This window comes from Buteo buteo, chromosome 25 (assembly GCF_964188355.1).
Source record: "Buteo buteo chromosome 25, bButBut1.hap1.1, whole genome shotgun sequence".
NCBI classification, from domain to species: domain Eukaryota; kingdom Metazoa; phylum Chordata; class Aves; order Accipitriformes; family Accipitridae; genus Buteo; species Buteo buteo.
This window is the reverse complement of record NC_134195.1, coordinates 5,371,296-5,398,448: the sequence shown is the minus strand read 5'-3', so window position 1 is coordinate 5,398,448 and position 27,153 is coordinate 5,371,296. Positions and strand designations below refer to the sequence as shown.

Below are 27,153 nucleotides of genomic sequence, written 5' to 3'. Positions count from 1 at the left end.
TCGGTAGTAGGCGTTACTACAGTCAGTGGGAATTACTAAACATGGTTTCAGGGGACTGACGTTAATTTGGCTTGCCAAAATAATATGCAATTTTTTAAGGAGTTTGTGTTAATTAGTTGTATAATTTGATGTGATGTGATTGGGTTTGCACAAAGAAAAGCAGAACAGGGTTTGCTATTAGAAGCTGCAGTAGGAGAATCAAGAGGTGGCACTTAAATAGTGCACAGTATGAATTTGCAGCGGTGAAAGGCCTTAGTTCATGATCTAATTATACAATGGGATTCCCTTTCTCAAAAGCTAAAAGCCTTTTAATTTGTATTTTTTCTTTTAAGATGTTTTATTTTGATTACTGTACTATTAATTCCGGTGCACCTACTATTTTACCACAGATTAAGTCAATTTGGATATCTCATTTTGGCCTGTTTTGTATAATATCCCACTTTTAGCAGAAAAGGAATATGTAAAATGATAAAATTAGGCAATTTATAGTTTGTATAATTCCTCACTGCATCTCTCTGCCTGCCTTCTACTCTTCATTCAGTAACTCTTTCACAACTATTATTGGCAATTTAGGCTTCTTTGCTACCTGTGAAATGGTAATCAGTGGTAGCACTGATGTCAGAATTACAATTTCTGCCAGGCTAACTGATAATTGTAGAGTCTGGGAACTTAGAAACATATAAGAGGTAGTCAACATCCTCTCATTAAAAGAGCTTGCTGCCTGCTGGCTGTTGGAAAAAAATTTGGAAGGTTGCACTGAAGGGTATCTGCTGAAGGCTCTGGCTGAATGAAACGGTTGTTTGGGTTTTTTTCCTCGGGATTTACTGAGTATGGGATTAGACGAGTGAAGCAAATCTCAGAAACAGCATACCCTTCCATGTTTCTCTATTCTTCTCATCTTTCTTGTCTATTTGGACGGCAGATTCTTTGGGCTGACGGCTATTTCTCCCTATGTGTTTGTACAGTGCTCTGTTGCCAGTCCTGGCAGTGGCCTCCAGGCACAGCTCTCAGAGACGTGCCAGTTAATTAACTCACAGCTCTCTCCCATTCTCTGCCACCCCCCCACCTAGTATTTTAACATTTCATGTCACCTCCACAAGGAACAGGGGGCAGAAGTTTATTTATCACTATTCCCGTGGGGAAGGAAGTCTGAAACATAGTGTGAGGTATTAACACTATCCAAATTTAGCCACATACTTACTCAGGAGATTTGTCTCCTTAAGCTGTTTGTGTTGTTAATGGTTACTGCTTCAGATTACCCCTGAAGAGAGATTGTCTCCCTTCATCAGTCGTCAGGTGCCAAAAGTTAGTCAGCACGGACACACTTCAGGATTTCCATTTCTATCCTTCTGCAAGAAAACAGCTTGATAGCTATGTTTGAAACCCTCTCTCCACCGGGGATGGCCAAGAGGTAGAGAGAAACTTATTTGCATGTTGCTTGAAAGAGGTCCACTGGGGACTGAGGTTGCCTACAAACTTGCTGGGCGATGGGGAACCTTCTTATACACCGCTGAAAGTTTGCCTGAACCTTGCATGCTGATGTGCAAACTTCTCAGAGATGTTCACAAACCTCAGAGTTGCCTGAAATCTCACACAATGCAGGTTTTCTATGATACGACGTTCCCTTATAAATGTTTCACAGAGCTCTCCTCTTCAAGTTTCTAAAAAGAGGCACTGCATAATTTATGGGATGCTCTGTTCAACATCCAACCCCTGTGAAAAAGCCCTGTAGTTTATGTACAACTTCATATAGAATAGCGAGTCCACCAAACACAGAAGAGAGAAGACTCCTAATAGACTCTGTCTGAACCATCAAGGCTTGAGAGATACGAGCTTACTAGTGGGAAGTTTTTAAGAGCCCAAGGTACAGAAAGACTGGTGTCAAAGGAAACGTGTAGTATGTAGTGGAGTGGACTTGGTATTACACATAAATAAGAGGAACGTGTGTGAGTACAAAAGGCTATAATTCCATTGAGCAGCTCTCATAACAGAAAAACAAAACCAAACCATTTCACTCATACGGGCCAGCACTGAGGATCCCTGGACAGATTCCAGGTAATTTCCATTAGGTTCAGCGAGGGTGCCAGTGTCCATCAGCACAGCTATCTGTGCAAAGCTGAGCTGTCCATCATGGGATCACCTGAACTCTTTATGGAATTAGAGCCTTATAATGCTCACATGCTTGCTGTTTATTTTCTATTTGAATACTAATTATTACTGAAACCATATTTGTTTACCTTGAGCAGTCAGTTGGTACATATACAGCAATTTATAGTTACTCTTTAGCCCCTTATGCACACTACCTACCATACCGACCCGTATTGCCTGTTTCTGATATGCCCTCAATTATCTGCCTCTTTGACTGTTGTCGTCCATCTTTTGCCTAGCTTTCAAGCTCATGGAGAGTGAATTTCTGTATTGCTTGCAAGCTTTTGCAGAATGAGTTCCTGTATTTTGTTCTGTATTTTCTGCTCCATCTATCACAGTGGTGTCCATGACTGGGAATACTAGGAACTACAATAATGCTAATACTAAGCAAGATTGATAGGAGAGAATTAATGCATCTGAGAAACACTAAAAAATAAATGTGTAATTTTATTCACTGAGGACACTTCATATAAAAGGGTGTTGTAAGGCCAATGGTTTAATTACTTGTTGTAAGCCACTCAGAAACAGTACAGTAACCAGACTTGAAAAGTTCCTCATTATTATCAACTCCTGTGCTGTATATGGGTAAATATCTCTTATATCAGAAAGATATGCCCCTCAACCCATTATTAATTTACAAAAAAAAGACAGAAACTTCTTTGAGGAAACCTATTGTTTTAGGTCAGATTGACTTCTACAGTCTCACAGTACAACTACAGAAACATTTCTATTGATGTAGAAAGGTTCTATCTCCGCTTATTTAATGAAAGGTGGTAGCAATTAATGGAAAACCAGGGCATAAGTACCATGCTAGTAACTAGGACTGGTTAAGCTAGCCTATACAAATCTATATTAATTGTAAAAGAACTTTGAGAGAGGTAAATTGGTTCCAGTGAATATGAAGAAAACTTTCAGATTTTACTTGGACACAGAAGAAGAAAAGGATATAGAGATTAATAGTGAATTTCCTTTCTTAGCAAAACTGCCTTCTTTTTGTTTCCCTCTCTCCTGTCCCCTTCGCTTCAGCAAGTGATATCAGAAGGGCTCAAGCCAGGCAATTTTCCTACTTTGCGGTGAATTACAGAAGTAGCCTGAGAACAATCGCTGAATGAATGGATTTTAAAGTCAGCAGTGGTATCAGTGTTGATATAGATACAGAACAGACAGCTGATCCTCACCTAGAACAACCAGGCTATCATTTCTTAGGTGCCCGCATACACCGTGGTATTCCCATATGAATTTCTAGACTCATGAAATGCAACAAGAGGGTTTTCATCTGTGTCAGCGACACTAAGATTTCACCTGATGTGTTCACCTAGAATTTTCCTGGAGGGCCTGAAAACCTTGGAGCCTGTTGTCCTATCATCTTTGTTCCTGTCACCCATGTGTATTTTCCCTGTGAAGCTTAGGAGTGCCCAGTCCTGTGAAAGGTTCATTAGTCAGAGGTTCATAAGTCAAAAGCTCCACAACAGAAATCACAAGGAAATCTAGTAGAAGAGAAAGTACTGGCATTACAGAACGTTTGCTGAAAATATGCAGATCCCTTTTCTTCATACCTCATGATTTTAAGATGCTCTTCATCTTTTGAAACAGAGCTGAATTCTCCATGCTTCAAGTCATTTGCAGATGTGATGATTCCAATTTTCCAATCAATATAGGTTCAAATAATAGTTTGAGTGGATACTTTCTCCCATCAAAAAAAAAAAAAAATCAAGCACAATTAAAACTTGTTGAAACTTCTTATTCTAGCAGTCAAACACAAAAGGCCAACAAATTTTAAAAAGACTGTCTATGCATACCTAACTTTAAAACTACCCATTGCCAAATAAGCATTTGAAAATAAGTTACCATTCATGCTGAGTTGAAAAATCCTTTTTTTTAACCTTTTAGCCACAGACTTTTTCCTAAAACGGTGTAAGATTACAGCTGTCTACCTTGAAAACTTCCTAAGTTTTATTCGAGCATGCTCTCACATTTGGATCTTGATGAAAACTGCAGAACAACATAACGTTATGGCTTTGGACTTATGGACACATCAATGTCACAGGTTAAGTGCTTTATTTGACAATCTGCAAAATGTCAAAACAGAGAAACAGTAATGGGCGATATAATTAGACTGTGTCACAAGGTGTTTGCAGAAAGGAGGGAAAATGGTCCATTCAACCTTAACTTTCATATTCCTAACTTTGAAGTACTGTGCTGTCTCATCTAGGAGAGGCCAAACATAGATCTGGTATGGAACTGTGCAGTAAGATCCCCAAATTAAACAATTAAGTAATACAATTAAAAAGCTTTTTTTAATAAAGGTTTAAGAGTAATGAGGCAACAAGGATTCACCGTATGGTAACATTTCATTATGAAACTCAGTTACACAGCAAAACTATCAGTTTTCCCTTGTTGCCTTCCAAGAAAATGCTGTTACTTTCCAAAAGACATTATGCTCAATTAATCCCTAGTGGCATCGAGGGATGCTAGCTGTGTGTTCCTCCACCAGAAGCATCCTGAATACAGCGAAGATGGCAGGCTAATTTGCACAGCTCCCCTCCAGCAGGGATTTTGCCATCAGACTGGGTGCAACTCCAAACTCCGTATTTACCTCTAACCTCCCCTTCCCTCTACCCTGTACATGCTCCTGAGCCATTTATTTACATGCAAAATCTGATGACATTACTAACTTGCCCTGCTCTTTAGTCTTTTTTTTTCCCCTCCAGATTCACTTTTTGCTTTTTTTCCCTGCCACCTTTGCAAAATCTGCCGAGAAGGAAGGGTAATTAGCCCTCACTGAGCCCGTGTTCCTGGGGCTAGGTTACCAAGCTGCCTAACTTAAAACTGACTCCAGTATCTCCATGCTACATGCAGTCACTTCTGTCTTCTGACTGCAATATAGACATAAATTTAGCTCAAGAACGCTTTGGAGGGGGAGGCTGTCTTTTCATTACATGCTCAATATCCATTATAATGGAACCTGGCTTCTAGTTCAGGGCCTGAAGGCATATCACAATGCAAATAATAGACAATGATGATAATAAAAAGAAAATTTTCATCACAAGAAACTTGATTAGTCTCCTGCATCCTCAGTAAAAGTGTCCATATTTGTATAAACTTTTACAATTTTTGTTTTCTGTTTTTAAATACCGTGCCAGTTAAGACTAATTCCCTATTTCCCCTGATTTCCATGCAGATATATTTATGTCTCAGTATTCCAGTGACTTCCTTTAGCTGATGTTTGAAATGCACCTCTAAAATTACTGTATCATCCCAAATTTAAGCTTACGGATTCTCCACAGCAAGAATTGTATCTGGGTAACAAATTGTTTGTTAAATGGAAAAGGAAATGATCGACTACGTGGATTATTTCTTGTGATATTCCTGCAATACAACGCTTTTGTTCACATGCTGTTAGAGACTTACTGTGACATGCAGCAATGTTTTCAAGATGCCCTACAGCTCCCAAAGGTATCATCATGAGAATTAGAGGTCTCAGCAGTTTCTTGATGGGATGGGATTTAAAGTAATATTTGTACATTACTTTCTTGTTTGAACATTACCCCTAATAGCATATCCAGCTATATCTTCTTTTCTCTCTTCGCTCGTACAGAGATGGGGAGAGCCTACAAGAGAAGCAATCGACTTGTGGTAGACTTGCAGTTTTGAAGAACAGAGGATTCAGTCACTTGGAGGTCTGCTCTGGATCAGTAGTATCAGTCCTAGAGACTGCACATGAGCAGGAATAAGGGGGTTTGGGGGTTAATTTGCAGAAACTTTTCTACCTGCCACAGTGACCCAAATTAATGATATAGGCTTTTATTTTAGTATTTTCGTTACTAATTTGGTTCAAGTCCCTCTTTGGGCCCTATTATGCAGTAAAGATAACTGATTATAGTAAAGAAATAATTTAAGAAAAATCAATAGAAGAGACTTCTATGGCAAAATAATTGTCCATACACAGATATCCAACAACATAGCAAGAATATGGATAAGTACCAATTTAATCACTTTCACAGAAGTTATAGGCAGATCTACCCTAGCTGAATTTAATTTTAAGAATAATTTGATAAGATTTGTGTTGTAGCATTTTTATAGCAAATGATTCTGTGGGAACTGATTCTCCATTCAATAACAGTCAGAGATACTGCTGCCACAATTTTATGTAGACTGTTTACTTGGAGTTTCCTAAAATTCATTTACACGTAGCTCATGGTTACTGAGGCTACACCATTTAGACCATTCCCTGTTGCTGGCAACCAAGTGCTATTTGCTTTTTTGAGGGTGCGGCAGAATGTGGCTGAGTCTGGGATGAACATGGTGAGAAAGTACCATCAAAACACTAAGATCAGATATGCATAAAGCACTTGTAAAAACGTTAATGTACCTACTATCACCTTAGTGGAAAATTAAGCATGTCTTTGTTTCTACTCATTAGCATGTAATGTCATCAAGGGGCTCATGACAGACCCGTCTTTCCTGGATTTTTCATATTAGAAGCAAGCCTTTCATCTCAAGAAGGAGGATGCTTCACCTTCTCTGAGCTTCCCAGCCTTCCTTCCCACCATCTCCCCAAAGAAAGCCTTTTTTCATTTCTTCCACCTCTTCTCCTGTGAACTTGCCCATCTGTTTCTATTTACTACCAGATTCCCCCCTCCCACGCTCCCCGTACAGTTGGTGAACCGCACAATCCTCTCCTCCTGCCTCTCCCTCCCCCAGGATCTTGCCCACGCCAACTCTCTCCATCCTCTCCCTGAGGACCTGTTCCCCTGAGCGAGGAGACAGCTCCCACTGGCCTCGCTCTCCCTGGGATTTGTGTGGCATCCCAATTTTGGGCTACGAGAGCTTCCCAACCGACCTCGCAGCTCTCCCGACTCTTGGTCCCTCCCTGGCACCCGCAGGCTGCTCAGCTCGAACCGCGGGATGTGCAGAGGGATATCATCAGCGGCGGTGTAAAACTGATGCTGGGAGGACATCCCGCTCTAGGGCACACATCCACACACGTGCGTGCCACGTTTCCAGTAGAACAGCTCCTCAACGGGTGTATTACTTCTTGTTCCCTCACCTCTTTGTGTGTTGGCGATACGCTGCTCAGAGCAAGATGTTGCTTTCTTACACGCTTTTGCAGTACTTGGTGCAGAGACCTTGCAAAAGTAAGGGCACACAGCAATAAAATTGCTAATAACAGATAATGAATGGGAGACTTCAGGAATAAAGGAAGGAAACAAAAAAGGAGCTGACATGATAAATATTTGCAAAATAATAGTAGGAGTCAATCAGGAACTTGCATCCTCCCTTTCCTATCATTACATGAGGGTAAGGGAATACTGCCTGAAAGTAAAAGCTGGACTATGGAAACTCATGAAAAGAAAGTATTTCCCCCCCCCACCCCCCCGCCAGCCACAGTGTATAATTAGCTTGTGTAATAATTGCCCTTGTATGACACTGAGGCCAAGTACTCCGTAAGATAGTTACACAGATAGTACAAAATACTTGTAGCTATCTATTTTGTAAGAGAGTTACTAATCCCATGCTTCAGGCTTTAAGTCAGTCTCCGTTAAAGACAAGGAGGAGACCTGATATGCTGGTACTTTCAAAGAGATTGAGTATTAGACCTGAGAGACCTATCGTCTGGTTCTGTGTGGCATTTTCTACAGGAAGGAGAGCAAGGAGGAAGCAGAAGGCTGGAGGGTCAAGAGGAAAAGTATGGTAGGAAAAAAAAAAAATCCATCAGAATAAAGAGAAAATAAAAGAATAGTAAAGAAAAAAGCTAGAGCTGAAGTTTAGGTAAACTGGTTTTTTACTTTGTTCCAGTTTAGTATTTCAGTGGGGCTCTCCAGATTTTTATTTAAAGACTATGTATTTACCTGTGGTTTATAGAAATATGCTTTTGAGGATCATATTATTTGACTTGGAAGCTGCCTCCAGTGTTTACTTAGGTGATTATCAATATACCAGTAAGTCCGATCCTGTTCCCAGTTCCATTAACAGTAAAATTGATGTATTACTACAATTAATTAATCCTAGAAAGGAATGTCCAACAAATAACAACTTGTGAAGATCAAATACCATGTGCTGCTACAGTTAGAGAAGGTGTATATTCTAAAGCCCACTACTTGTGCACCAGGTGTAAAGACAAAAAAATTATCTACTTAAAAAAAAGACTATTGAAGAAAATATGATTAAAAGGAATCTAATTAATGCATAGAGTAAGAGGGATAGCAAAAGATTGATGAACCATTCTGGACAGGATAACAAGCTAAACATCTGTTGAGCTTTGGTTTGGTTTTGCTTTGGTTTTGATTCTCATGTCTTCCAAGGTTCTGCCCCTGCCAGCCAGCCCCCAGGAAAGAAAGAACAACTGATTTAATACAAAATACTAAGACAAATTTTATATTTTATACGTTACCATCCCATCTGAAATTGTAACTGGATGTAGTCTTACCTGAAAACCTGAACAAAGTACTACAAAGTTGATCACTGTCATAGCATAACACGCATTGTGATTCAGAATCATTTGTTGCAGTTACTCCTTTCCAATATTTGCTGGACTGTCCTTAGTTCAAGTGAAATTGATGTCTTTCAAAAATCGCTTCTTTAAAAAAAAATGTAGCCCGGAAACAGAGTGCCTCCCCCGAAATCAAAAGTATTGACTGTAAGAACAGTATGTCCACCAGTCAAAGTAGTGCTCCACAGTGTAAATTTTAGTCTGTGTTTTCAGTTTAACTGGTAGCTCCCCGTTGTTTTGAGAAAACATAGTAGGGAGTGTCAGCGAAACCTTAAAACACAGAAAATTAAGTGTGGGACAGAAATATCCCATGCACACATCCATCTCACTGAGTTACTTGCACGTTTCTGAGTTTTGTCTGGTGTTCATGCAAGACAGTAGTTGCAGCATAAACAAGTAAAGAGCAAATGTATCTTTATTTGGGTTACTCAGCTTTCTATCCTACTGTTTTCTCCTTTATATTAGCCCCTATTCCATGCCCCAAGGCTCCTTACCAGCTCCTCATTAAGGCATGCACCTTCTTGTGGCTGCCTATCAGCCTCCTGTGCTGCAGCAATTAACCCATTATAGTACCCAGTACGCGACTGTTGCAGCATTTATTCAGATTGCATGCCAGGTTTTAAAATTAATTTTGAAGGAAACAAGAGATGTGTTGAAATACGTCAGGTTTTTACCAAAAATAGATCATGCCATACTGCTCTCATAACTTTCTTTCATAAATAATGGGGGTTTTTTAAAGAAAGGACATACAATAGATCTCACACCTGTGGGCATCCGTAAATCGTATTATAGGGAGTCGCAGGGGGAAGGAGTGTTATTTAAGCCGGAGAAAGCAGAGAAGAACTGTAAGGAACTGACTGAAGAAGAGGTGACCGTGGATTGTGCTGAAAAAGGATCTATTGGGATGGACAAAGATTAGTAGTGGAGTCCTACACAGACTGCTCTTAGGACTGATCATTTTGTAGGGTCATATTTTCATCAATAACCACACTACAGAAAAGGAAGTACGTGCTATTGAAATTTGCTGAGTACACAAAGCTAGGAAGAACTGCCAATATTGAGTTGCAATAGTGCAAGCAGAGGAAAGGGAGGAAAAGGAATGGGAAGGGACCAGGTGAAATCCAGGAGTATAGCCTCAAGGTGGTACACTTCAGAAGACAAATAATGAAGTAGTGGGTTTAGGCACCCAGTTTGGGTGGCTAGCATTGCTTCAGCAGTTGGCTAAAAAAAGAGATACAAGTTAGGTACTTAATTTGGATCACACTCCTTGCTAATAAAAGGTGGCTGTGAGCCTTTGATAAGTTGTACCTATAAAATAAAAGTGTGATGAGAGAGAGTTATCCAGCAATGGTGGGGATTTTGGGGGGTTTTCATCGAATGCTGTTGCTCTAGACAAAGTACAGGCACACAGTATACAACTTGGGTCACCCATGTGCAAGAAAATTAATTGAAATTAGGACAAGCACCTAGAAAGTATACTGTGAGGAAGAGGAGGAGAGGCTGTCTATTAAGGGATACTAGAAGTGCTTCACTTGTTTACACAAACAAAACAAAGGCTGAGAGAGAATATAACTGTTGCCTATAAATACACAAGGAGGGAGAAGAGCTATTTAAAGGATGATGTTGACATAAGAACAAATGGTTATAAGATGGCCATGAATAAACTCAAACAGGAAATTAGGAGGAAGCGCTGGAATGAAATCCTGGAGCAGCCCTCCAACAGGAGCAGAGAGAGCAAGAAACTTTGCATGAAACTTGAGCACTTCATGAAACTAATTACGTGATGTGTGGTTGACAGCAAAAGCTGGGGTTTGAACTTGATGCAGGAGGTCCTTTTAAATCCTATTTCCTACATTTCCAGGGGAAGCTGCTTTAAATCTTCGGCAAGAGATGTCTTAGATGCTGATAACAATAATTAATACCTTACACTCCAGTAATACCCTTCCATCTAAAGACCACAAAGCACATTGAACACATGTGGGAATTAAACATCTAAATATCCACCTGTGTTGTTACTGTTATTTTGCAGCCAGGAAATTGGGATGCCTTGAGCACCTCTTTTTGGATCACTTGGAAAAATCTGTAAAAATGAAGAATAGACCTCACAGATCTCCTGGTTTTAAGAATAAACCTGTAGTTCTGAAAATTGTCATCATGTTTTCAAGGCTTTTTAATTCCAGAAAATGTATGAATTGTATACAATTGCTTGTACAAAGCTATAAGCCATATGCTGTTTAGCTTAAAATGTCAATGAACAAGTCAGCAACAACAAGAAAATGAAGGTGTTTGTAAATGTTGCATTTAAAAAGCATTTAGAAAAATGAGAGTGGTCCTCCAAAGATGTACACATCTTCAAAATCAGAACAATGCAGTATTTCACAGTCATTAAATAACGTGTCACGTAGCTACAAACAAGAATCATATAGCTTGAAAAAATGTTGTTTTCCTCTTGGGGAGCTGGAACAGCACCAGTTCCGTGTGTGTTAATTCCCACTCTGACTTCCACCGGGAAAGGCGCCAGGGGTGGCGAGGGAAGGAAAGCAGTCGCTCCCTGGCTCTGCTCCCTGCCCTGAAACCCTTCCTTCCCAAACCTGCAGAACCCCAGCCACGTTGCCAGCATGCGAACGGGCAGCCAGCACGTGGAAGAGGCTAAACACGCTGGTTTGGCTCTTTTCTGAGGGCTTAAAGTCCTCTGTCTCACCCCTACTCTTCTATCTCCATCGGGGGGATAAGTCCCTAGGTCCGTATGATTTCTTTCTTGCACTCTGCTGATCCCTAAATAGCAAAGCGCTGCATACAGTGATGTATTCAGAGGAAGAGCTGATTTGCACAATTCCCACCTACCAATATCCTCCTGCTTCTCCCAGTGCGGTGTGGGATGCTGGGTATGGTCCCCAAACAGAGCAGTAAGACCATTGCCCTCTCCTCCTTCAAATTCCTCCCCTCTGTGGCCTCTGCCAGGGCATTTACAAGCCCCAAGCAAAGGTGCCTGTGTAGAGCCATACCCCCAAAGAACAGGCTTTGCCCAGAAAAACATCTACTCTAAGTCAAAGGAAACCACACACGTGTAGCTGAGCACAGAAGTTGGCTCCAGCGGTGGGTAGACCCCGTTAAAAGCAGGTGCTTGAAACAAGACCAAGTGCCTGCCCTGGGTAAACCAGCTTTAAGGATGAAGACTACGGTTCAGCAAATCTGGGGCGGGAAGCAGTGTTGTGGTGGGGGCAGGGAGGGATGGGAAAGGCACACAGAGAATTTCTCAGTCACCTGAATCCACTCCATGTCAAGAAAGCCAATTATTTTCTAGGTGGCTAAAATTTATGTACGCTTCTTTATAATTGGGAAAGATATAACCATGTAGAGGACCTACGGTCAGACTGCCCACACCCGTCACAGGGACCGTAATCTCTCCAGTGGAAAGAACACGGAGCCTTGTTTTCCCAAAGCTCAAAACAATGAGGCCCTGATCCTTATAATACCATACAAATAATAAACAAATCATAGGAATTCCCATACACAAAAAGGCCAGATTCTGCCCATAAAAAGATTTGCTCTGTTTAAGTCAAAGGAAATTGCACGTGTGTAGCTGAGCACAGAAGTTGGCTCAAAGCCCACTTGTAACTAAGCCATGCATGTGAGGACAGAATAGAGCCCATTGTGTCTTGAGAGGTTTTTAATTTTTCTTTGTTGTTCTCTAGGACATGAATTACCTAAACTGAAAAACAGAATTGTTCTCCAATATACCGTGTCTCTGACAGGCAATTTTTTTTTAATTGTTTTTTTTAAATCTGTTAACTCCCACTCCGGAGGCTGCTGAGAGAAAGTAATGTATGTCTACAGTCTCTTCCTATAGACCTACCCAAGGAAAGTTTAATGTGCTGTGGATGATGCCTGGAGCAGCCTCTGATCAAGTTCTGCCCCAACTCATTTCATCTGACACAAGGGGGAAGGGTTCCCTCCCTTAAGTTCCCACACAGCCTTTTCAAGGTAGCACTTTTTTACATAGGGACTAGAAGATAACCTGCACTAGAACTAGATGATCTATATGGAACCTTCCAACCCAAACCTTTCTATGATCTTATTGTTCTAAGACAGAGTGGAAAAGTGCTGTTTCTGGCTTTCCTCAGCTTACAATATGGTTTTACTGGCCTTCCCTTGGTTTCTGCTACTGCCCCTTTTTAAGGGCCTTCTGAAGAGCAAAGTAGAATATAAAGATTAATACACTTTCCAACCTCATTAACTTTCCAGCAGTTTTTCTGCAGAGTTTTAGCGCAGTGGTGCCCATTCCTTCCTATTCCTCCCCTCTTACCTCCAGCAGTTTCTCCCTGTCTCCCCAGAAGATCTTTGCAGAAAACCAAACAGAAGAAAAGTGACATGAAGGCTTGTTTCCTTCCTTTGCTGGAGCAAACTGACAGCATGAGAAGGATATTTAGCCCAAAACCTCTTTGTGGCTGCTGCTTCTGCCCTGGGACGCACTGGCATATCATCTCAGATCAGCTTTTTTAGAAAGATCTGTACATATTTTTGATTGGAGAATCTGCCTTGGTTGCAGATAGGGCTCCTAAAACCTAAAGAGGAGCTGGCTGGAAATGTTGAGGGGTGTCCATCTGGCTGAAGCAACCTGGGACCAAGCAAACTCAACAGTCCCTGGCCCCATCTCCTCCTCTCCCAACCTCACTACCCGCCCGAAAGGGCTCCCTCGAACGGGCAGAACTGCGCCACTGAAAATAAATCCGCAGCTAGCCTTAACAATCTTCATCCGTCCATTCCCACATCCAAAACCCCAATATCAAAAACGAAGGTGTGTTCGTTTTGGTTTCCAAGCAGCTCAAGTACAGCAGAAGACAATTCAGAAACTTGAGAAAATCTGCAGAAATAAAAAAGCAGATGATGAGCTGATAAGGTATGACCTAAAGGTATTTTACCAGCATTCAATAATACTGTGGAGGGAAGGAAGCATTGAAAGAGCAGTTGTTTACTTATTATTTTCAACTTCAGCATTCATTTGACACATATTAGAGGGCTGAAATGCAACCACATTAGTGACCAGGAGGTGCACTTTGCTGCGAGCTTGTAGGAGGTCTTGTGCTTGAAGACACTGAAGTATTTTGCTTTTAAACGCTCTGTGCTTGCTTTTTTTTTTTTTTTCTTAAAGAGTTATGGGATTTAATTAAATTGGTGGTCTGCTGGCTTTTTCCAGTCAGAAGTTACATGTAAGCTGTCTCCCGTATCCCTCTCTCTTCCTCTCTCCCCTTTTCCCTTGCAGAAGGTTTTCCTAGGCATGTACATCCATTTCAGAATCTAATCATGGCCAACTTAAATCTTTCCAACGTTACCCACATTAGTAATTGCAAAATAATAAACATGACAAAATTCAGATTAATAGGGCATCCTGCGCAACTCGGATGGCGGGGAGAGCCCTCTGGAATTCTAAGCGTAATAGGTCTGTGTTTATTTCTCAACCGACGGCATAATGTGACTGATTTACAAGAGTTTAACTCAAGTGTTAATCTGACAGTGACGAAGAGCTTCTCAGTGGCAGAATCACTTACACTATCATATTAGTTGCCTCCTCTATTAAAGCAGTATGGTCGATAATTGGAATGCTTTTATGTCTAGTGGTTCTGACAAGGCTCTCTTTAGGTCACATATGGGCGGTCTGGCTTGCTGCACAGCTGAACAGTGGCAAATGATTTAAACTGAGAAAGTATTGTTCTCCTCGTATTATGGAGCAAGGGCAGTTCAAGGAAAGTAAGGCTCTGCACCGGCTACCTGCTGGTGTGTAGTAAAATAAGATGGACATGATACTGGGTTGGGAGTACAATTAAATCTATTTTGCACCAATGTGTTGGTGGACAGATGAGTTTCCACATGGCAGAGCTTTATGATCTTTAAGGTAGACTGAACTAATAGATTGGTGTGGAGCGCACTGAAGTTACTAGGGATGAGAAAGCAAGCAGCAGTACATTTGAACTACAGGTTTCTCATATGCTCCACGTCATGCTGAGTTTTTATAGCTCCTGGCTTTCAAAAAGCCTGTTTCAAAGAGGTTTGCGCTAGACTGGGCATGCAGTTTTGCTCTGCAGATATTGTCGCTACCGATTTAGTGGAATGCAATTAGGAAGCCTAAATTAAGTGGTAATGGAGAACCAGCTCTTGAAACTGGGGTTTCCACGGCAACCACTGCTTACAATACAGCCTTCAGTTAGTTTTCCCACTTTATCTGCAAAATGCACAATTGAGCTTTAAAACAGCTTTGTGCTGAAAAGCGCACTGTAAACAACTGTTTGCAATGAGAGTTTTACACTGTCTTTAAATACAACAAGCTATCAAATAAAATTTACTTGTCCACACTAATAAAAAAAAAAAAAAAAATCCATGCAGTACAGAACACTAAAGGGTCCAGAAACTTATTATGCTTTCTGGAAATTTATATATAATGCAAAAATCCAAGATCTTGTGAGTCCTCAGTTCGTCTTTTAAGTCTTATCATTATTCCTCAATTTTAAGACACATGATCCCATATCTCTCAGCAGTGAGAAGAACTGAGTGTTTTGGTACAAATACTGTATTTATCGCAATAGCAACGTTATATAGTTATAAAGTGCTTTTTGTCTAATATGAACTAACAAATGTGCCTTTTCATCAGACTTCTTTTAACAGCTAGCAATCTTTTACAGATTTTTTTTTTTAATTTTTGCCTTTATAACGTTATTATATCCTTCATAAATGTTCGTATTTTATGGCAAAGTAACGTTGTGCCATTTCTGAACTGCTTAACATTTTTGATTGCTTTAGGATCATAGCCCAACTTTTGCATCTTGTCAAATGGAACCACAGGTGATTAAATATGCAGAAAATACAGGAAAGTGGAAAGGATGATGTTAAGGTCATATGTGTAATTTGTATTGACCGCCCTTTTCATGATAACCCCATCAAACTGAATCTCTAAGCTGAAATTACGTATTTGCAAGCAATTGTTCCTCCTCTGTTGTACAATCACTAGTCCCGGATTAATACTGTCAGGTGATTTGTAAGAGTTAAGATCTTGGCAGTTTTGAATCTTCCTTTTTTTCCCCCTTTTATACTTATTTGTTTTAATCAAGATAAAAATCTCAGAGAAAACATTGTGTAAACTTCACCGAGATAATTTCAGAAGAGGCACCACGTAATTTTGATTTTTGGCCTATCAGCTGTTAGAGCACTCTTTTAAGGCAGTATCCTTCGGAAAAGGAGAAGAAACACTTACACCGCCAAAGGACCGCACGGCTAGTCAAAACACACCTAATTTGTGTCTCAGCTGAAGTACAGCGACCCAAGCACCTTGCAGCGTCTCAAGGCTGACGCGCTTGTGCGTGTTCCAGCAACCGCACCGGGTCGATGCCGAGAGAGAGAAAAAGGGTCTGGGGGTGAAGGTGGTGGGAAGGGGAGAGAAGGGAGAGGCGTGGGTCCCTTCCCTCAAGAGCCTGCCGGTCAGAAGACTGTATCGCGGCATCCGCAGTCACGTATAAATCTGGATTTGATATAGTCTCGGCAGACTTTGAACGTGCCAGGCAGGGAGGCTTGCCCTTCACAGTACGGGTGCGCTTTCAGCCGCGGCGATCGGGCTGCGCCTATTCTGATCTGCTCGAAAGAGCCTTTTCAGCGCTAACCAAAACCAGGATGAGGATGGGAAGGCTGATTGCAAAGTTCACGTCTCCTCCGCTGTGCGCCGGTGCTAATGGGAGTTTCTCCTGCGATGGGTAGGTCATAAAACACACAGCTGTAGAGACCGTGCAGGGTAAACAAATCAAAGAACTTAGTAATAAAAATGATGTGTGTGCCAATATTATTTAATATTAACTTGTGAAAATTGTTGAAGAAACGCATCTTTGTCATATATCAGAATCGGCGCTAAAGCCGAATCAACGGACTAATAGGGTTATTTGTAATGATATTGTCCTCGTAAAGGCTTTATTATTTAGGAATCAGAGTTGGAAATTGTAATTTCTTTAATGATTTTTCATCACATAAATTAGCCTGCCTCAACTCCTCCGTCTAGAAGGCAAGAGGAGAGGTTGAGCTGGTCCCCTTCTTCATTCTTACACAAAATCTGCTCATTTGGACATATCCCAAATTTTAAAGAAACAAGTTCCTGGAAGAAATGCAGAATGCCAGTGCGCACAAGACTTTCACAGGGCATCTCGTTTCAACACTGACTGCCTGCATTTTATCGGAGTACTAAAGGACACATTGAAATTATTTTGTTCTGGCACCGGCGCGCGTTGTGATGTGTATGCATTCAATTGCACTTGACAAATCTTTGGGGCAAACAAAACGGTCTAATGTAAGGAAATATCTTAGCATATTCCAAAAAATGACATTTTTAGACCAAACATGTGTTCGATTGATTCGCCTTCTCCAGAGATCACTTTTGAATCCAGGCCAGCGATAAGCGGAGGGGGGGGCAGGCTCTCGCTGAAGGCCAGGGGGGTCAGCCGTGCTTCCGCTGGTATTTCCTGCGCCGCAGAGTCCCCGTACCTAACTGTACAAATAGCTCCACATGGCACCCGGAGAGCGTGCCAGGGAATTTTATGATCGCACGCCAAGTATGGTTGTCAGGTTCCACTCCACTGCTGTGTGTGTATGTGTGTGCTCATATGTGTGTGTGGCTGGAGCTAACTTCAGACTGAGTAATTACCATAATCCAAACAGGGCCTTTACCATCTTATTTGCATTCAGCCAGCAGTGCTGTTTTTATCAGCACCACTACTGAATTGTTGCAAAGTTTTAATTATCTTGACAACTCTCCTTTTTTTTCATTCGTCCCCTCTTTTTTTTTTTTTTTTTTCCTTCCCCCTTGGGTTGTGTTTGGATTTCAGCAGTCATCCCCCTCCGGCAACAATCAGATTTCTGCAATAGGAAGTTTTCTCACTTTTTCTTCTTCGAGTAGTAATTTATAGTATCCCACCTCAAAGGCTGCTCAGAGTGGGGCAGAGGCGGAGGGAGGTTGTCTTTATTAATTAATGCCTAATATTTTTCACAGCAGAAGTCACTCCAAATGCCTCTTTTTAAATTGTATTTGAAGCCCTGGTGTAACTTTACACATGTGTGTAGGCTTGCTGAACTGAAAGAAACCATTTCCTATGCAGAAAGCTACCCCCTTGCATAAATGTTTGCCAGACTAGAGCTTTAGTTGTCATGTTTTCTGTATTTCCATAATCTTTTGATTTAGGATTAGTATAAAATGTATCATGTCACTTATATTTGCTCTCTCTCAAACAGTCTGCGTTTTCAGTATTTGAATGCTAAGTTAGACAAATTCAACCTTGAAATGAGACACCATTTCCTAGCAGTAAGGGTAATTAAACACTGGAAGAGCTTACCCAAGGAGGAGGTGTACTCACCATAGCTTGGAGTCTTTAAAATGAGATTAGACATCTTTCTGAAAGACATGATTTAATCCAGCTTCTGGGGAAAGATTCTAGTATATGTATACGGGAGGTCAGACGAGACAATCGCCAAAGTCCCTTTCGACTTCTGAGCCTGTTGGCCTGGAAATCTGAGTTCAGATATGTTTTGGTTCACATTTAAAGATCAGTTATAACATCTACATACAGAAATTGTCTTTGGGGAATATGAAGACAAAATATTTTTCAGAATTGTGCTGTCTGCTGGGGTTTGCTTGCTGAGTTTTGCATTGCCTTTTGTTTTGCTTTTATAAGTAGCTAAAAATCACAAAGGTTAATGCAGATTAAAATACTCCAGTGTGAGATAGTTATGGAGGAATAAAAGGCTTTAAAGCCTAAAGATTCACAAGCTGAAGAAATGCAAAAATGATTTCTAGTGTGTTGGTTTCTCAGGTGCAATGTTATAAAAATAAGCACAATTAATATTTTCCTAACCGTAGGATACTATGATTGTATTTAGCTTCTCAACTTTTATGAAGTTTATGCATCAGATTACATATAATTGCTATCAAACGGTATGGTAGTGTTCTGTTCGTCTGAAAGGTAAACAAATTCTGTTTAACAGTTGTTAGACATTTATTTTGCTGCAGTTTGGCCTTATGAACACCTTATCCTTGTTTTCCCTTTAAAAGGAAAAAAACTAAAGGTAAGAACCATTAGGGATTTCTCTTTAAATCCAGCAATCTATGCATACTACTAAGAATCAATGCTCTGTAAGCTGTCTGGTGTTCTGCAATAAATTCTAGCTTTTATAGACTTTTGCTGGGCCAGGTAGCTGCTAATGCCATAGAAATTGATTATTTGTGGTGTTCTTATCACTGCTTAAAATATCTAATTGCTTTTTCTCCACAGATTTGGATTTGGCTTGCTTGATGCTGGACGATTAATGAAGGAAGCCCTAACTGGACAAATGTTGGTCTCCTGAGACAATGTGTTGTTGATAACAGGTCTGATTTGAGCAAGTCTAGTCAAATTCAATTTTAATAGAATTTAAAGGCACACGCAGGACATGTACCACTCACTTTTGGGCTGGTTTGTTTGGGTTTTTAAGTCTGTTGTGCTACCAAAGTTTATTCCCACTAAGTATTAAGCTTTGTGAAGCAGCAAAGACACATATCTGTCAGCTGCAGAGACAGGTATTTTGCCTCAGTATAGCAAGTTGTGTTCAAAATTTGCCTTTATTCTTTGATACTTATGCAGACTGGGGTATGTAATTCATCACTTTATGACTGTTCCTGTGGAGGCATTATTGTACTCTGATTATTTTGAACCCTAAAAATTATTGATTGAGGTAAAGAAGAGACAAGAAGGTATTGCAATCAGTTCCTGTCTAGTGAGGCCAGGCTTCCTTAAAGGCAGCTAATCCTTAGCCTGAAAGCTGTATGTAGTTGCTGCTGCTCCTGCAGGATTTTTCACGTAGCTGTGCCTGTGTCATTTATGTGAAGTTAAGTACGAGTCGTTTCCCACTGCACTACCAAAATCAAGATAACCACCAAACATCAAGTCACTATCTTACAGGATCGCTGCTTGGAGTGTGAAATTCAGCTCACATCTCAGTCGCAGCTCCAGCTGAGGAGGAAAAAGATCTCCCACCCCACCAGAATACTGGACTCCAGCATGTTTCCCTTCTGCATCAAGATGAAGCAATGACATCTAGAGCCAGTAGGGTCTAGAGGACTGTCCTCCTTCCAAGAGCTCCCATTTTCTAGAGATAGGGAAATCAAAGGGAAGAGGGACTTGCAGCCATGCCCCTTGCACCCCTGCTAGCCACGGTGCCACTCTTACTTTCTTTGTCCCCAAAATGGGTTATTGAAAGAGAGACTAACAACTAGCTCCCTGAATGCCTAGGCACGGCGCTGCACATCGTTTTTAAGCACCAGTTTGCAGAAGTGACTGCAGACAAGTGTTTGTCATCTTTTAAAGGCTATGTAGGGCAAGGTGGAAATCTCAGAGTGGGACCCGAAACAGCTGGACAGGGAAAGGCTCAAGCATAAGGGAAAGGCTCCAGCACATCTCTGTAGTCAGAGCCCTTTTCAGCGATGTGGCCCCCAGCCAGCTCGGGGCCTGGAGTCCCCTCCTCAGGCAGACGCTAACAATATTTGATTGAAATAAATTAAAAACCCCATTCTTGTCTTTTGCAGCATGAGCACAGTCATAGGAATGATGCTGTAAACTAATGTTTTACCTCACAGCCTAGTAGTGGTTTCACATATGAGGACACCCCAGGTCAGTTCTCTCTCCAGCCCCAGAACAGTCAGCCTTGTCACTGCCACCTTACAGGGACATCCCTTAACCACAATGTTCTTAATCAGGGTATTCCCTCTCTGTTGGACACATGCCACACTTTAAGAAACAATTTAAATTTTATTGGTCTGGAGAAAACAAAAGAGGTACCATACTTTATGGTTTTTTCCCTGCTGTGGAGGTAGACAGTTACCTGGAGGAGCTCATCCCACAAGCCAAGGCATGTTATTGCTTATCTATTTTAGCCAGATTAATGTTAATATGGACTATGCAAATGGCTGGTTTGGTGCACCTGCGGATCAATGACTTCTGCATGTTTTTCAAGCGTTTCTACAGAAAGGGCAGGAATGCACTAGAAACCTGCAGTCCTGTGGGATGGTTGCTTCCCAAAGATGTCTCCTCCATGCAATCCTGCAGCGATTCTCCAGCAAAACGATGGCTGGGAGTTACACCCCTGAGGGACAGGAGCACTCTCCCTTTTCTCTGGATCAATGTTACCATGTAAAAGGCACAGCAAAGAAGTCTGTTTCTCATTACTGTACCTACTTCGGGGTCCTGGAGGTGTGATTAATTATGTGTCATTAATTAAACCATGAGTTGTGACCTTCTCTTTTTCCTGTCACATTACTTATAAACAAGGGGGCAGTCAGTGAAGCTAAATGGTATAGGATAGTAAATTTAGAGGAAATAGAAAGAAATGAGTTTTGTTGCATGTGGTCAACCTATGGGATTTGCTGCTACAGGTGACCATCTGATAAATAGAGTTCCTTGGCTGGAAAGCGTAGTTGTTAATGCTATTACCATAATAGATGGGACCAAACCTGTATTCCTGGGACTACTGGGTGCACTGGGAAGGCAGAAGTGTGTCCTGCTTGGCTAATAAAGTAAGAGCAAGTGCTCCATGTGCTGGGAAGTCAGGCAGGACTGTTCTCCATGGACAGCAGCACTGCACTATTAGCTTGATGTATGACTTGCCATTTCGTGGTTTGGTTGTTTGTTTATTTGTCTGTCTTTTTAATTCCTCTGGAAAATACTGTACTGGCTCTCTCCGTTGACTGAATGACCAGGGTTGGGCACAAGATACAGCATTCTTCTTCTCTGACCTTTATATCAAAATTGATTAACAATAATTCTTTTGCTGAAAAGGATTGACAATAAGATGTGGATGTTCATCTTTAATGAACTCTAGTTACCAAAGTGGAAACCAGCTAACTTTGATGGTGTGACTGACCACCTTCTCAGCAATAGCTGAGTATTTACTCCTTCTTGAAATGGTAAAGTAATGCTGTACCCATAGATAAGATGAAGAACCACCTGTTGCTCTAGCTGGTTTTTTTCTCTCTTTCATATCATCGATTTCTTGGGAACTTTCTCATTACTGGCAGTAGCAGGATGTGTTGGCTAGTATTTATGCAGTCAGAAATGGCATAACTTAGAATTAGAGCCTGTGTAATCCTGTCAAGTACTCAGAATTATTATGTTTACGTATTTTAATCTTTGTAAAGTAAGGAGTCCACTCATAATCTAATTGTTTTTGTTTGTTATCATGTTTGCCATTTTACAGAATAGTTCACTGGAAGGTGCCTACTTTATATTGTTCTCACTTCCTAATAAAAGATCTTATTTAAAAGAATCTTTCTTTTCAATTATGAAAATACTTTCCTGATCTCATTAAGCCCAAAAATGATGAAGTGTTATTTTTCCTTTTTATTTGTGACAATACAAATTAAACACACCTATGGCGAACTAATTACTATGTTTATTTTTTTTATACAGAGCAAGCCTGTTAACTGTGAAAGTGAAGAGATGAAGCAAGCAAAAAACAAAGAAAGAGAAGTGTGAAGAGCTTCGCTGCCATATCATCTATGACACTGTATCAGCTCCTACTTTTAGGATCGATGAGTGAATAGGTAGGTAAGAGAGACACTGTTATTCTACAAAGAAGGGTTATTTCAAAGGAAATAAAGAAAAAAATTTAAAAGACATGTAAATACATTCTCAGACGCTATATGATGGCAACATTAGAGAGGGAGCTTCATTTGGTCTTCTTTTAACTTCAGATCTTTACAGTGGAACGGTATTGTGCAGAGGTTTAGAGAATAATGTCCTTGATCTTGTCAAGTATTGCCATAGTACTAGTATTGCCATTTTCCTGCTGAGGTTACTCATGTGAGAGAAACCACTCTGTTGTACAAGTTGAAGGTTCACCTTCTGTCCTTCATTTTTGTACTTAAACTAGATTTGGGCATTTCAATGGTCATGCACATTGCAGCATCTTTCAGAGTTGTGCACTTTATAAGGCACTTTTTGTTAATTGTAGAGATGTTAGGTATCATCACCTTTGTTTAACCATGAAAGTGCTGGGTTTCAAATAACTTGAAGTTTTAATTATTGTGATTATAACTCGGTACTGCCTCCATGACATTTCATATGCAGAAGTTACATCAGTGTAAACCACTTGGGATAACAGGCAGAAATAAATAGGGTTTTTTTCTGTATATTCATAATATATTGGAAATTGAGAGGCCAGGACTTCTTACAAAGACCACCCATTGCTGTTGTTTCCCTCCATGGACATCCATGCTACGTTCCCTTCCTCCCTTACATACCAAAGCGAGAAAACCTATTCCCTCACTAGCAGGGATTCAGTGGTCTTCTTTATCAGGCATAAGTTCTGGTGCTGTACAAGACTGGTACCTTGGAGAAGATATGGGGGATGTCTGGAATAGCTGCTCTATCTTCCATTCCTTTGTTTACCCAAGGTAAGGGAATGGACTTGACCCAGGAGCCATCATCTTGCCTTTCTTCAGGCCTGGCCCTGATGGCCAACTATAAACAGAAGCTGGAGAGTTCAATCTACACCGAGTCTGTCCACATAAAATGGCCTTTGTCAGCATTGAGTGCTGGCCTTAAATGCTAGAGGTGGAGGACTTTTGGAAAGAGGTGGAAAAAAAAACCAGTAGATGAATTTGCACGTCACAGAATTTCTGTTAAAAAAGGGGACAGAAAGGGACTAAACAAGGCAGGAGGAGAAACGAACACAGAGGGGAAGAAATGGGAAAACTCAAACATTAAATATTTCCTTCAGCTGCGGTCAGAGGTGGAGATTATATTTGACCAAACAACCAAATCCTCCACCACAAGTCAGGACTAAGGTTGGCTTCATTTTTTATTTCAGTGCTCTCCATAGAAAAGAGCCAGTCAGTTATTCTCTCTGTGTTAAATAGTGTACTAACATCACTAATAGACCAAACAGATGGTTTTGTTTTATTGTTTGAATGCTGTAAAATTTTACTGTAAATATATAAATAGGATATTCTCTTGCCTTATCCAAGTTCCCAATGTACTTTATAATAAACCCAGTAATTTTGACAGAAAAACGTTGACCAACCCTAGCCTAACACCATTCAGACAATGAGCTCAATACTGGCACAAATCCGTCCATTAAAACAGTCAGTGGTATTACATTTACTTTTACAATTTGAAGGATAAAGACAGAAATACAAGAGATGGAGCAATAAGAACCATGTGGTCCCTCCTCTTCAAGGGTCTCATCCAGAGCCTATTAAGTTAATGTACATACTCCCTTTGATTTTAATAGGCTTTGCATAAGTCAGAAATTATTGAAAATTAATAGCAGGAAAAAGAATCACCCTGTTTACATTGGTTGGGTTATATCCATAATAAACTTGTAAAAAATGAAAACAGTAGAAAACATTAAAACAGATCCAAATACTAACTCTATTTTAGAATTCGAGATGACCTCATTTTCTTCTCCAACCTAAGTACATGATGTCACGAACATCAGATTTTTTTTTCAAAACCTTTACTGAAAACATTCCTCTTCCCCTCATCCAACTCTTCATCTTGCAGCTGTTCCTTCTAGAGACTCGTGTCTTTGGGCAAGAAGTTAGGAATACCGGAGAGTGGTCTGGAGCACACCACCACCTGGGACACCAAAGGGTTACAGATCGCTCTCGTGGGAACTGCTGGGTGGGAGGTGGTGGTGGGTCAGAAAAGTGCCCAGCCAAAGCAGAGTGCCCAGGAGTGCCCCAGGGATCAGAAGCAGGGCCAAGCATCGCTCTTCCAAACTAAGATTTCTAAACTAACCTGGATTTTTCATTTCTAGTTGGAGCAGGCCGATTTTATTCTTACAGTGGCACTAGGGTTCTTCACAGATGAAATCAGGCATGCCAAAGGACTAGAAGATCAGATCCTAATTCTCCATTTCACCCAAAGAGAACTGAGGAAAAGACAGACGGAGGGATTTGCTGGGCCAAGCAGAGCCCTCGGTGGAACCGTCTCCCCTGTCCTGTTCGGAGGTTGCCCTTTCCTGCCCGTGACGTGGAAGAAACACAACCATTACCAGGCACCTGCAAAAACCCTCCGCCTGGTTTTGCTCGAAGTGACAGAGCCCGGAGGACGATGTGTATGTTCCTTACTAGTCTGTAGGGAGCGCGATGTAGCTGATGCAATTCCCGGCTCCAGCACACCTGCAAGGTCTCATTGATCTGCTGCTCAGTGCTCTGAAAACTCAGAAATCTATTATCAGCGTGAGCATGTGCTTATTGATCAGATTACCTGCTTCTGCTCCCTGTGTGTACCTAATTGTACCAGGGTACGCGCACACACAGACGTAAATATGCACACACGTACGCATATGTACAGGCACGCGCACACGGGTTATTAGGATGTGTGTATGTTAAAGGCTTTACATATTTTTTTTGTTTTACAAAACCACACATAAATAAAAAGAACGGACCTTCTCTGTGAAACGTGAGCGCAGAAACACTCACAAGTGGCCAAGAGCTGCTAAATAATTAATCAATAGAGCAGTGTGGCAGTTTGAAATGTAAATGTGATGGATGAAGGTGTGATGCTTGTCATCAAGCAGAAAATGATGTGACTGGAATGGATAACCCGCGGTACCTGCTGACTGGCAAAAGCTTGGACACAAAGATAAAGTAAAGCCATCAGAAAGCAGCCCCGGCAACCCCTAATTCTTGCCTTTGACCCACAATTCACTTTCATGTCCCTGTCCCAGAAGAGATGTTTAAAAAAATGATGAAGAGAGATCTTGGGGTGGGAAAGGGGAGAGAAAAAAAACCATCTGAAGAAATGCTACCTGACAAGGCTGCAGGCTACATTCTTGAGAACACCTTTCTTTTCTTTATGTTCTCCTTCTCCTGTTAAATAAAAATGCGGCTCCTTTTTTCCCTTTCCTTTCTTCCAAAACTCTCCCGAGCCGTTCCTGCAAGTGGTTCTGTGACTCGGGAGCTGACAACAGCCGCATGCAAAGGAACAAAGAACGAGAGTGACAATTCAGAGTGCACGCAGGTGAGAAAGACACCTTTTACTTATCAAACTAGGCTGCAAAAAATGCTCTTTTTACTCAGCGAGCTAGAAATAGAGGTGATCTAACAAGGCACTGATCCAAATTCTTTATTTGTGCTGAGATGTAATGCTAACAGGATTTTTAGGTTGACTAGTAGTCTGTGGCCCCTCCATTCAAGTAAGGAAGCATTCCTCCGATTTGGAAAGAGGAAAATCCATATAATTACCGTATATTATGTGACAAGGAAATGTATGCCGTGATGGCAAAGGGTGACAGAAAATGTCCATCAAAAAATTTGTTTTCAGGGACTTCCTACGCCAGCCATTGCATTCTCTCTTTGGGGAAACTCAACACGATGGGATTCAACTCAATTCTCCGAATTCGAGAGAAATTAACTTTTGTGAAAAAAGGGATTTTTTAATCTTTTTTTTTTTATATAAAATTTCAAGCCTGCAAATAGGATTTAAAAGTTTGATGGCTCTTTCTCCCTGGAAGAGAGAATCCTATTTCTCAGTAAGTACCATTTAGCAGGTTGTCTTTTTTTTTTTTGCCTCTTTTGTTATCAAAAGCCCATTCTTCTCAGAAAGTGAAAAATACCACGGTTTAACATTAGATTTCCAAACTCCCCGAAATATACATTAGCAGATAACACCCACTAAAAGTGAAAGCTAAATATAGATATATAATAGTGCTTTGGCATACAAAATAGATGTTTTACCATTTCTTAGACATTAAATACACATACAAATATTCTCTGAAAATCTTCTGGGGTTTTTTAAGACCTCTGTACACCTGAAGTGGCGTAAGGAAGCAGCAGATCTCCAAGTGAACTGGCCAGTGATTTCATAGTTCCTCAACTGATTATTTTTACTTGTTTTCTGTTGGTTTTTTAGGGTGTTTTTTTAAATCTTTATGTCACCATTATACAAGAGGCAGTGAGAAATCACATAAGAATTTATACTAAAATAGATGTGCCAAAATGAATTTTAGAAGTCAAGAATTAGAGCTTACATTAAAATAGAACCCTAGCTGGCCCAGCTCCATAGTAAATAACCTACTTTTAGTCTGGGACAGGTTACTGGTGTAATGCCATTGAAGAGAAATCTTCCTTGTAACTTGGCTACCTGGATAAGCTTTAAGCAGAACGCCAACTTTCTATGTATACAGAGAACCACCACACTCCACAGAAACGCCTCCCATTTAGAATGACAGAACTGCAGGCTGATAGGTAATTCGGCTTGAATTTAATTTCAGGGGTATTTTAAATTGTGTTTTCAGATTTGTACTTTGGGAACTTAGTTCTAGCTCATGCCAAAGCCACTCAGCTGTATATCTCTACTTACATGGCAGGTACATTCATGTTCATTTTTAATCCTTTTGCACAGCTTCAGGAATGCAATATCATCGCTAAGTAGGAATCAGATCCTAGAATTTGGAGCAATTTGGGTACACTAGGCAGTGGGATGGAAGAACCATCCCACACCTTA

General features: G+C 40.8%; 1 long non-coding RNA gene across 1 annotated transcript in view; it reads left to right on the top strand.

The window, feature by feature from the left end:
• The window catches only part of LOC142044758 (uncharacterized), a 39,700-nt gene extending 14,618 nt beyond the window's left edge, over nucleotides 1-25,082 (top strand). The window contains exons 2-4 of the long non-coding RNA XR_012654417.1: nucleotides 18,940-19,034; nucleotides 22,108-22,241; nucleotides 24,461-25,082. This is a non-coding gene — a long non-coding RNA (uncharacterized LOC142044758). The remainder of the gene's footprint in view (nucleotides 1-18,939; nucleotides 19,035-22,107; nucleotides 22,242-24,460) is intronic.
• The last annotated feature ends 2,071 nt before the right edge of the window (nucleotides 25,083-27,153 follow it).